This window comes from Chenopodium quinoa, unplaced genomic scaffold, assembly GCF_001683475.1.
Source record: "Chenopodium quinoa cultivar QQ74 unplaced genomic scaffold, ASM168347v1, whole genome shotgun sequence".
Lineage (NCBI taxonomy): Eukaryota > Viridiplantae > Streptophyta > Magnoliopsida > Caryophyllales > Amaranthaceae > Chenopodium > Chenopodium quinoa.
Genome location: NW_018743858.1, coordinates 2,216,114 through 2,228,211, shown reverse-complemented (window position 1 = coordinate 2,228,211; position 12,098 = coordinate 2,216,114).

Here is a 12,098-nt window from a genome sequence, read left to right as displayed (position 1 = left end):
CCTTTCTCTGCCGAAATTAAACCCACCTGAAAACCACCATGCCCACCCTGAATCCCCACCCTTACCTCCAAAATAACACCATATCTACCCGAAAACCACCGTCTAATCGCTGAAACCCACCTCCTAAGCATCGATAACCCACTCCACACCCCGAGTCGACCCAACCTGAAAACATTAAAAAAAATTAAAAAAAAAATAAATAATAAAAAAAACAAAATAAAACTAAAAAAACAAAAAAAACAGAAAGATCGAGGAGCAAAGGCGGCAGTGGAAGGGGAGAAAGAGAAAGGGGTTGGCGACGGTGGGTGAAGGTTTATCGGCGGGACGTGTAATGTGGCCAACGAGCGGTGGGGGTGGGGGGACTATTCTACGGTGGGGGAAGGGGATGTTGAAAAAGCTCATATTAAAATATAAATAAAGAATTAATTTTGAGTAAAATTTTAAAAAGTTTAAATCAATAACATTATAACATGTGGCATGATTAACCTAAGCAATCGGTTTCCCCTAAAATCAACAAGTCATGACTTAGTTTGAGAAAATATCATATAAAGATTGACTTATTTTTGGTTAATCAAAAAATTGACTTATTTTGAGCTAGTCGGACAAAGGTTGACTTATTTTTGACAAATTTTCCAAAAAAAATAGAAGGTCTAGAATTGCAAGGATGGGAATTTGGAGTGTTGTGAATGAAAGTTGGAAAACCAACTCTTATATTATACCACCTGCGTTTTTTTTAGTTGACACGTTTTGACTTTAATACTATTCATATACTTCCCTTTGACATTGATTTGTGATTTATACATAATGAAAAATATAGTCATGTGAGATTTTATTACATTAGTCACGATATGCATTTTCATAATATCAACTTTTTATAATTTTTGCTTATCAATGATTAAAGATATTAATGGTTGAATATGTGCATTGGAAAACGTGACTAAAGAAATGTGTTAACTAAAAAGAAACGAAGGAAGTATATAAGATTTTTAAGGTAAAATAGGTTTTTTTTTTTGGAAAGGTAAAATAGGTTTGGAAAACGGAAAATAAAAAAAATCAGGAATATTATTCTTTCATCGGTATTTCAAAAATAAGACCACGTTTGGATTATTCCATAATAATATGAAATTTGACCTTTGACTTCTTTAAATACTAAATAGTGTGAGATTAATTTGCAATAAAAGAGATATTAAAGGAGAATCTTAAAATAAAATAGTAAAAGTTATTTATTTTTAAGGCTTACAGTAATATTGATTTATCACCTCTCTTATTTTAGTTTGTAACACTCTATAAAAGTTGTAATAATTTTTCATTTAAAAATAGAAGAATGAATTGAATAACAATACAATACAATATATTTAATTCTCTAAATCAATTTCTATTATTCTATTAAATAAAGTAGGTGCTGCAGCTCTGCTTATTTTTTATATGTATATTTTTATATATCTCTTATATTTTCGATCCTTAAACCTATTATACTTTCGCTGTCTCCAACAAATTTCGTATCAGAGCCAGAATAATTATATCATGGCTTCTAGTACATTAACACCATTTTTCTTTTATTCCCAACCAACTCTTCCTATCTTTGATGGAGAGCATTATGACTATTGGAGTAGTCAAATGCAAACAATCTTTATATCTCAATATTTATGGGAACTCGTGGAAGGAGGCTATAAAGACCTTCCAAAAAATCCTAATGAAGGACAACAAAACTATACAAGGATAATAAGAAAAAAGATGCACTTGCATTACGATATATTCATGCAGCCTTGAATAAAACTATATTTCCCCACTTATATGGACTGAAAAAATCCAAAGAAGCTTGGGATATATTAAAAAAGGATTTCTAGGAAATGAAAAAGTTGTTGTTGTCAGGTTACAAAATCTATGGAGAGATTTTGATAACATGGAAATGCAAAAGACAGAAAATATCTATGTTTATCTTTCACGAGTCACAGAGACAGTTAATCAAATAAGAAGTCTCGGTGATACATTAGAAGAAAAAAGAGTTGTTCGAAAAGTATTAAGAAGTATGACTGGAAAATATAATTTTTCCACATTTATAATAGAAGAGTCTATGGACTTGTCAACTCTCACAATGCATGAGTTAATGGGATCTTTGGAATCACATGAGCAAAAATTTAAAAGAAATGTAAATATCGATCAACTTGTTAATCAAGCATTTCAATCTCAACTTAACATTTCAAACAAACAATATCAAGGAGAGTCAGGGAAAAGAGGGGGGAAACCAAAGAGGACACCAATATGGTAGAGGTCATGGTACCCAACAAGAAATCCTGAATTATCAACAAAGGTCAAATAATTCATGTCATATTTGTGGTAAGTCTAACCATTAATCATCTGAGTGTTATTTTAGATGTAAGAGATGTCGTAATTCAAGTCATTCTCAAAAGGATTGTTGGCATGCATCAAAATGGAAATAATATAAATGAAGCGAATTTCACCGCAAATGCTGAAGTGAACAATTATTTCTTGCATGCATGGATGCACAAAGTAAGTCTGACAATTTATGGTTTCTAGATAGTGATTGTAGCAACCACATGACATGAAATAAGGACATGTTCATTAAGTTAGATATGGGTGTAGCAAATCAAGCCACCTTAGGTGATGGAAAAAAGGCAAACGTCGAAGGAAGAGGAGTCATTGTTGTTAATAGCAAATCAAATGACACAAAATACATACATGATGTTCCTTATGTGCCTAATTTGACTATGGGGAATGCATTGTTACGGACAAAAAATCTATTATTGTATTGGCAAAAGTACAAATGGCTGATAATAAAGTACTCCCACTTCATATGCCATAAAATAAGCTCGCATTGCAAGCAAATGTTATGGATGAATCTTCTTAATGGCACTTACGATATGGACACTTGAACCAAAAAGGATTACAACTATTGAAACAAAAGGAAATGGTTGTGGGATTACCACACATTGATAGAAATATTCAAGTTTATGAAGGATATATATATGGAAAAATGCATCGTCTTCCATTCCCAAAGACTTCATGGAGAGCCAAAGCTCCTCTTGAATTAGTACATGCAGATATGTATTTGGACCCACAAGAAACCCTTCCCTACAAAATAAGAGGTATTTTCTATTATTTGTCGATGATTACACCCGTATGATGTGGATATTTTATTGATCAAAAGTCAAATTCTTTCAATGTATTTCTCCAATTTAAAGCATTAGTTGAAACACAAAGTGGATATATGATAAGGACATTAAGAACTGATAGAGGGGGTGAATCTATATATAACCCTTTTATGGAGCATTGTTGAAATGAAGGAATAAAAAGATAATTGACAGTCTCAAGAACACCTCAGCAGAATGGTGTAGCAGAGAGAAAGAATCGCATAATTGTAGAAATGTCAAGAAGCATGATAGAAGAAAAGGGTTTTCCTAAAACATTATTAGCCGAAGCTGTAAATACAGCTATATACATACTCAACCGTTCTCCAACTAAAACAGTTCGTAACAAGACTCCTTATGAAGCTTGGAATGGTAGAAAACCGATTGTTAGTCATTTAAAAGTTTTTGGATGTATTGCATATGACTTGAATAAAGCTCAAGGTAAAGACAAGTTCGATCCCAAAGGGAGAAAATATCTTTTTGTGGGATATAGTGATGAATCAAAAGGCTATTGTCTCTTAGACCCACAAGCTAAGAAGCTAACAGTCTCTAGAGACGTTATATTTGAAGAATCAACAAAATGGAAATGGGATGATGAAATAGTTCATTTTCCTGTGCAAGAAGAATCTATAACTTCTCGTGGCCCAGCTCCAACAATAATAAATGATGCTGTAAACAGTCCGCAAAGATCTCCTAATGTTGTACCAAATACACAAACACAAGAAACCTCGTCTTCTCCGATATTGAATCAACCAGGAAGAATTCGAAAGAGCCCTTCTTATTTCGATGATAATGAGTGCTATTTATCTAAAGCAAATGACATGGAAACATTTGCTTTATTTGTAAGTGAGCCTTCTAGCTACAAAGAAGCATCAACTGATGATGTTTGGATAAAAGCAATGGATGAAGAAATTGCTATGATTGAGAAAAACAAGACATGAAAGGTTGTTGATTACCCTGAAGGTAAATAAATTATTGGTCTAAAATGGGTTTATAAAACGAAATTAGACCAAGACGGAAATATTCAAAAACACAAAGCAAGGCTTGTTGTCAAAGGATATGCTCAAAAACCTGGAGTTGATTTCAATGAGCCATTTGTTCCAGTAGCTCGCATTGAAACCATTAGGACAGTGTTAGCCATAGCTACACAGAAAGAATTATATGTGTATCAGCTTGATGTGAAATCCGCATTTCTTAATGGCGTGTTAGAAGAAGAAGTGTATATGGAGCAACCACAAGGTTATGAAATTCAAGGGCAAGAAGATAAAGTTTATCATTTGCATAAAGCGCTCTATGGGCTTAAGCAAGCGCCAAGAGCTTGGAATAGCAGAATTGACAAATATTTTATAAATAGCGGATTCAAAAAGAGACCAAGTGAACCATCACTCTACATTAAAGAAAACAATGATGGGAATTTTCTCATTGTTTGTCTTTATGTTGATGATCTTATCTACACTAGAAATGATATGAAACTCATTATTGAGTTCAAAGAGTCTATGATGCAAGGATTTGAAATGACAGACTTAGGACTCATGAAATACTTTATTGGAATTCAAGTAATGCAAACCAAGGGAGAAATTTTCTTTAATCAAGAAAAATATACAGTGGATCTCCTAAAGAAATTTCATATGGAAAATTGCAAACCTGTGAATACTCCTATGGCATTGAATGAAAAATTAGGTCAAGATGATGGAGCTAATAAGGTCGATGCTAATGTATACAGAAGTTTGGTAGGTTCTTTACTATACTTAACTCATACAAGACCTGACATAGCTCAAACAGTGAATATGGTGTCAAGATTTATGAATAATCCTAGCAAATTACATTTTGCTGCTGCAAAAAGGATATTACGCTATCTTCAAGGTACCAAAAAAATAGGAATAAGATACCAAACTTAAGAAAATGATAATTTGATTAGATATACAAATAGTGATTGGGCTGCAACTATAGATGATCGTAAGAGTACATCAGCTTACATATTTTGTTTAGGTACTAAAATCATTTCATGGAACTCAAGGAAACAACAAACTGTAGCATTGTCTTCAGCAAAAGCTGAATATATGTCAGCCACTGAAGCAGCATGTGAAGCAGTTTGGTTAAGAAGAATTTTAAGAGATTTGAATATTATTCAAGAAAGTCCAACAACAATATTTTGCGACAATATGTCAGCAATCGCAATGACAAAGAATCCAGTGTTCCACGCTAGAAGCAAACACATTAAGATTCGACATCATTTTATACGTGACTTAGTCAGTGAAGGAGAAATAAAGCTTGAGTTTATCAATACTGTTGATCAACCAACAGATATGCTTACTAAAGTAATAACTTCAGAAAAGTTCGAGAAATTCAAGACGTTATTAAACATTGCAAATTAAAAGGGGGAATTTGCGAGCTTAATTTTCAATAAAAGAGATATTAGAGGAGAATCTTATCATAAAATAGTAAAAGTTATTTCTTTTTAAGCTTACAATAATATTAATTTACCACCTCTCTTATTTTAGTTTGTAACACTCTATAAAAGTTGTAATAATTTTTCATTTAAAAATAGAAGAATGAATAACAATACAATTTAATATCTTTAATTCTTTAAATCAAATTTCTATTATTCTATTAACTAAAGTAGGTGCTATTGCTCTGCTTATTACACACACACACACACACACACACATATATCTTATATTTCCGATCCTTAAATTATACTTCCGCCATCTCGAACAAATAGGAGATCTTCTACTATCTATTAATAATAAGAAAACTAACATGTCATGTATCCTGTGTTTGGTTTTCTTTCTTTTTTTTATTTTTTTTGTGGAGAAAATGTCCTTTTAATTTTAGTGAAGCGTTCCTTTAGTTTTTCCATTTTTGACTTCTGTTTCTTTCCTTTAGTTATTCATTTATGGATATTTTTACATTTGCTACCTGTTTAATTTTTTATTTTATTTTAATACCACCCAAATCCCAAAATTATAGATATCACTACATGTTGCCTTACGCCGTTATTGTTTTTGTTAGTGGGGTCCACTATAACGGCTAGTTCATAATTCTCCCCATTTAAATACGTTTTTTCAAGCTTTGCTTTGAATCTTTGCTGTGCATAATCTTTCTCATAACAATTGCATCAAACAAAAATACAATTTCATTCCTACAATCGATTATGAATTCATTGAACAAGGTAATTGGAATTTCCTGGGTTTGATTTTCGAAGGAATATCCCAATGGAAAAAAGGTAAATACTTTGTTCAATTCGAACAATTTAGCAAATTAATCTTCAATTATCGCTTTTGTTTAGGGTAAAAATACCCTGTCCATGTGGCCCAATCACGTGCTGACACGTGTCAGCATCAGAGGGGTTCTGAGATAACCAATCCTCTGGCAACACGTGGCACTCTAGCCTATGAAAGGGGAACTGATCCCCTCTCACTATAAATAGAGGAAAATCCTCATTTATTATTCATTCATAAATACAAACAAAAAACCCGAGCAATATTAATTGCAGAATTCTCTCATAATTCGAGAGAAAAAACCTTTACATTCCGCACTTTAATGCATCCGGAAACGTTCTAACTTGATCGTCGGAGGCGGAACTCCACCCAACCGGAGTTTCTGTGGTTTTACAGGTACAGACGGTCAACGCACATTCTTGGAATTGTAACTCTCCCGAGGGACTCCAAAAACCCCAAAACATTTGGCGCCGTCTGTGGGGAGAGTACTTCTAAGATGGCATCAAAGTCTGTACCGCCTGCTGAAAGCAAACGGCCTATGGCCGAAGCTGAGGTCCACACGGATCAAGATAGTGGTGACGACTTCGAGGTCGACACCTATGTGGCCTCGGACGGATCATTTAGAACAAGACGCACCCGTTCCAAGGAAACAAGGGAACGGGGCAAAGACAAAGCTGGTCCTAACAGCCCAACTGTCAAGCTGGCTGGGCGACCCCAGTCGGCGGAAGGTGTTGCCCCCGTAACTAGAGACGAACTCATGAAATTCATGACCAGATTCAAAGGGGAAATCAAGGACCTTATAAACAAGTCAATTGGCACCAACAAGGGTCAGTTGGCCAAGAAGCCTTCTCCCTCTAGGAAGAAGCACGTTAAGGATCGTGTGCCTACTCCTCACCCTAAGCTAAAGGGGGCGGATGGGCTCATGATCGACCTTTCAAAGCTCCGTTTCCCTGAATCAGGGCAAAGGATAGCCATCTTGCAAGTTCAGCCGGATGGATAAAAAAGGACTTACTCAGATGCCTGAATGTTAATCCAGCAGAAGAGAAGTCAGCAATTGTCTAAGTCGGCCTCAACGTCGACTTACCCGGCCAGACAGTTTCCAGAATACTTCAATGAAGTATTCGCAAACAAACCGAGAGAGTTAGTCACGCGGCATATCCGCACGTACTGGACCTCAGATTTTCCAGCCAGCTACGTATGTGCCCCAACAGCCATACATGTCGTATGGATCACCATCATGCAGCCGTCCCTCTTTGGGGGTCAGGCGGCACAAAATGTCCAGCCCATGGACTGGCAGCTCCGGCTGCTAAGCCTTGGGGAACAGTCGTCAGTGTTCTCCAAGGAGATAACCAAGGCGGCTCAGCCGGCCAAGGTTAAGAACGTGTTGGTTGGTACCTATGACGGTACCACCAATTCGGAAGACCACCTAATGGCTTACACCAACCTCATGTACTTACAGGGGTTGGATAACGCTGCCTGGTGTCGATGCTTCCCGGCGACATTGAAGGGCATAGCCCAACGATGGTTTGGCAATCTACCAGTTGGGTGCATCAACAACTTCAAGACGCTTGCATACCTGTTCGCGTCCAATTTCTCATGAACATCCCTGCCAAAAAGATAAGTCTCGACTTGGGGGCTATTCAGCAGGGAGATAGAGAAGGACTAAGGTCCAATGTCAGGCGGTTCAATCAGATGAGAATTCAGATTCAAGGGTTGTCTGACGAAGTTGACAACACAAACTTCTTCAAGGGTCTGAAGGACGAGTCGCCCTTTAAGTTTGACCTGGTCAGAAAGAGGGTTGCTACCCTCCAAGAAGCATTGATGGAAGCCGAAGCCTACATACAAGAGACGGAGCTCTGTGCCATCAAGCAGCCGTCGGACCCTAAAAAGTCCGACAAAATGGAGAGTCGGTCTGCTCAGCCGGCTAAAAAAGAAGTGAACAAGAAAAGAAAAGAAGTCTGGGTGGCGGATCATTCTGGTTAGTTGTCCCAGAAGAAAAAGAGAGAGTTGAAGCCATACGTCCCCAAGTACGAGTTCAACAAGGATTGCTCCTCCATCCTCATGGAGATCAAAGACCAGTTGACCATTGAAAAGCCGGCTGCAATGAAAAGTCCCATCAAAAGCTGGGACAAGAGCAAGTACTGTCATTTCCATGAGGATATAGACCATGACACCAATGGCTTTTATAGCCTCAGGCGGTTACTGGACCGTCTGGCTGATGAGGGGGCTTTGAAGTCCTACATGCTGAAGTCCAAGGGTAACCCCAAAACAAACAATGGATAGCCGTCCAAGAAGCCTGACAACCTTGTTATAAGCTCTGACACTGATGAAGAGCAAATCATTACTATAGCAGGCGACTTTGCCGTAGGGGGTCCAACCATTCAGGGTACCAAGGACAACATCAGAAAGCTGGAGGTCAACTCAATGGATGAGGGCCAGACGTCGAAAGACACCTTCCTTGAGGTCATCATCTTTGAGAAGGACCGGGGCAAGGTCAGGCGGCCTCATGATGACCCCATAGTCATCAAATGCAAGGTTGCCAACCAACAAGTGGGCCGAATCCTTATTGATATCGGGAGCTCGTCTGACCTTATAAGCTATTGGTGCTTGGCAAAGCTCAAGTACAACCCTAGCAGCATGCACAAAGTCTCTCACCCCTTAGTTGGTTTTGGGGGAGGGGTAGTGCATCCGGTGGGGAGGATTGACCTACCCATCTGGCTAGGAGAAAAGGGGGAGGGACGGCACATGGTCGTCAAGTTCTTGGTGGTCGAGGAATTGACCGCCTATAATCTGATTTTGGGTCGTCTAACCCTCAACGAGTCCAAGGAAGTCATATTCACATCCCTCATGCTGGTCAGATTTGAAAGGGATGATGGGTCAGTGGGTTCCCTGAATGGGGATCAGAAGACGGCAAGGGAGTGCTATCTCTCAGACGTCAAGCCTACTATGGTCGCACCCGGCCAAGGCGAGGAGCCCATTGACCTTGATGACTTCAAGGAAGCCGCGCCTGCTCCCAAAGCAGTCGGCAAAAAGAGAAAGGAGGACAACCTGGTGGCCGTAAAAAAAGAGAAGCAATAAAATCACTGATCGGGGAATGTTCAAATGATCTCCGTCCCCAGCTAGCTAGTGAAAATATTGACATTGTTCTAGATGAAAACCGTCCGGAAGGAACCGTGAAAGTGGGGACTGTTGCTTTTGCCAAGTTGGACGCAGATTTGTACCAACTGCTGAAAGAATTCAAAGACATTTTTGCCTTTGAAGTGGAAAAGATGCCAAGCGTCAGCCCTGATCTTGCTGTCCACAAACTTGTCGTGGATCCAAAAAAGAATCCGGTTAGGAAAAATAAGACGAAAGATCTCGGGCGGCAGCCGCCGAGGTAAAGAAGCTGCTGGATGCCGGGTTCATTCGGCAATGCTACTACCCGGATTGGGTAGCAAACATTGTCCTTGTTAAAATGCCAAATGGTACCTGGCGGATGTGTGTTGATTACACAGATCTGAACAAGGCATGTCCAAAGGATAGTTATCCACCTCCAAAGATCGACAATTTGGTCGACTCTATAGTCGGTCATGCCTTGATGAGCTTCATGGACGCCTATTCCGGCTTCCATCAGATATCCTTGTAGAAGAAAAATCAAGATAAGACGACATTCGTTATTGATCAAGGGTTATTATGTTATACGGTGATGTCGTTTGGGCTGAAAAATGCGCCTGCTACCTTCCAGCGAACAATTAATACAATCTTCATTAATCAAATTGGAAGGAATGTAGAGGTGTACATTGATTACATGATAGTCAAATCTAAGCTACAGACGGATCACCTTGTTGACCTCCGAGAAACCTTCACCACCCTCAGGCGGCATAAGGTCATGTTTAATCCCAAAAAGTGTGTCTTTGGGGTTGAGTCTGGGAAGTTTCTCGGATTTTAGATTGATCAAAGGGGAATAGAGGCTAACCTGGAAAAGGTATAGGCGGTAATTGACATGAAGTCATCCCGCACTGTCAAGGAATCCAAAAACTTATCGATTATCTGGCGGCATTGGGGAGATTCCTCAGTCGGTCAGGCGACAAGTGCCTCTACTTCTTCCAGGCAATCAAAAAGAAGATTAGATTCGAATGGGGGGAAAATGCTAAGGCGGCATTCCAGAAGTTGAAAGAGCACCTCCACTCCTTGTCACAGCTGGTCAACCCTCTAGCGGGAGAGGTTCTCTATATGTTCTTGGCCATCTCAGATCATGCCCTCAGTGTCGTTCTCCTAGCTAAGAGATACGGCATTCAGCTCCCGGTCTATTTCATTAGCCATGTTCTTCGAAATGCTGAGCTGCGGTACCCCTTGGTTGAAAAATTTGGCCTTGCCCTATTCATGGCAATCAAGAATTTGAAACCATACTTCTTTTCACATCCGGTGGTGCTCTACACAAACCAACCCCTCAAGCGGCCAATGAAAACCTTGGAGTCATACGGCAGAATGCTCAAGTGGGCTATTGAAATGCAAAGTCTGGAAATCACCTTCGAACCAAGAAAGGCAGTGAAGGGTCAGGCGTTTGCTAACTTCATTGTGGAATGGCAAGGCCGACTCAGCTGAACAATGTTGATCAGGTTTGGAAGGTTTATGTAGACGGGAGCTCTATGATGAACGGCTGTGGTGCAGGCGAAATTTGCAAGTCTCCGGAAGGGGACAAGTATGAATACGCACTACGATTCTAGTTTCAAGCCTCGAATAATGAGGTGGAGTATGAGGCCCTGCTAGCCGGTATCCGCTTGTGTAAGGCGGTGGGGGCAAGGAAAGTTGACGCCTACTCTGATTCGCAGTTGATCGTTAACAATACCATGGTGACTACGAGGCCACCCATCCGGCTATGATTAAATATTTGCAGGCGGTCAAAGATGAGGCCGGGACACTTGACGAATTTCATCTAAGTCGGGTGCCCAGGTCAGAAAATAACCAAGTAGATGCACTGTCTAAGTTGGCATCATCCGCCTCTTGTGATGCGCCTAGGTCAGTCTTTTGGGAAGTCATGGAAAAAAGAATCATTGAACATGATCTCATAGGAGTTCTTGACCAAAGCTCTACCTGGATGGATGTCATCTGGGCTTACTTGGCAGAAGGCACTTTATCGGATGCCCCTTTAGAAGCGGCTACATTGAAGAAGCGAGCCACAAGTTTTGAGATCTATGAGGGAGAACTCTTCAGGAAGGGTTACCTCTAGCCGCTGCTGAAATGTGTTACCCCTGAAAGGGGGAAAGAAGTTCTAGAGGATCTACACTCGGGCTTTTGTGCATCACATATAGGCGGCAGAACTCTAGCAAAAAGGGTCAAGCGGCAAGGCTACTTTTGGCCTACTCTTGAGGCAGACGCCATGGAAATGGTGAAGAAATGCGATAAGTGTCAAAGATTCGGCCGGCTCATACATTGTCCGACTACTGATTTAACGGCTATCTACAGCTCGATTCCATTTGCAAAATGTGGCATGGACATCCTGGGTCCATATACGCCTGCTACAGCGGACGGAGGTATATCTTGGTGGCTGTAGATTACTTCACCAAATGGGTTGAGGCAGAGGCGGTCAAGGGCATTAAGACAAAGGATGTCATCTCTTTCATCTGGAGAAACATCATCACCCGGTTTAGGGTACCTATGTCTATGGTCTTTGACAATGGCTCTTAGTTTAAAACGCCTACCCTCAAGAGCTGGTTTGGAGATCAAGGGATCTCACATTGTTTTGCAT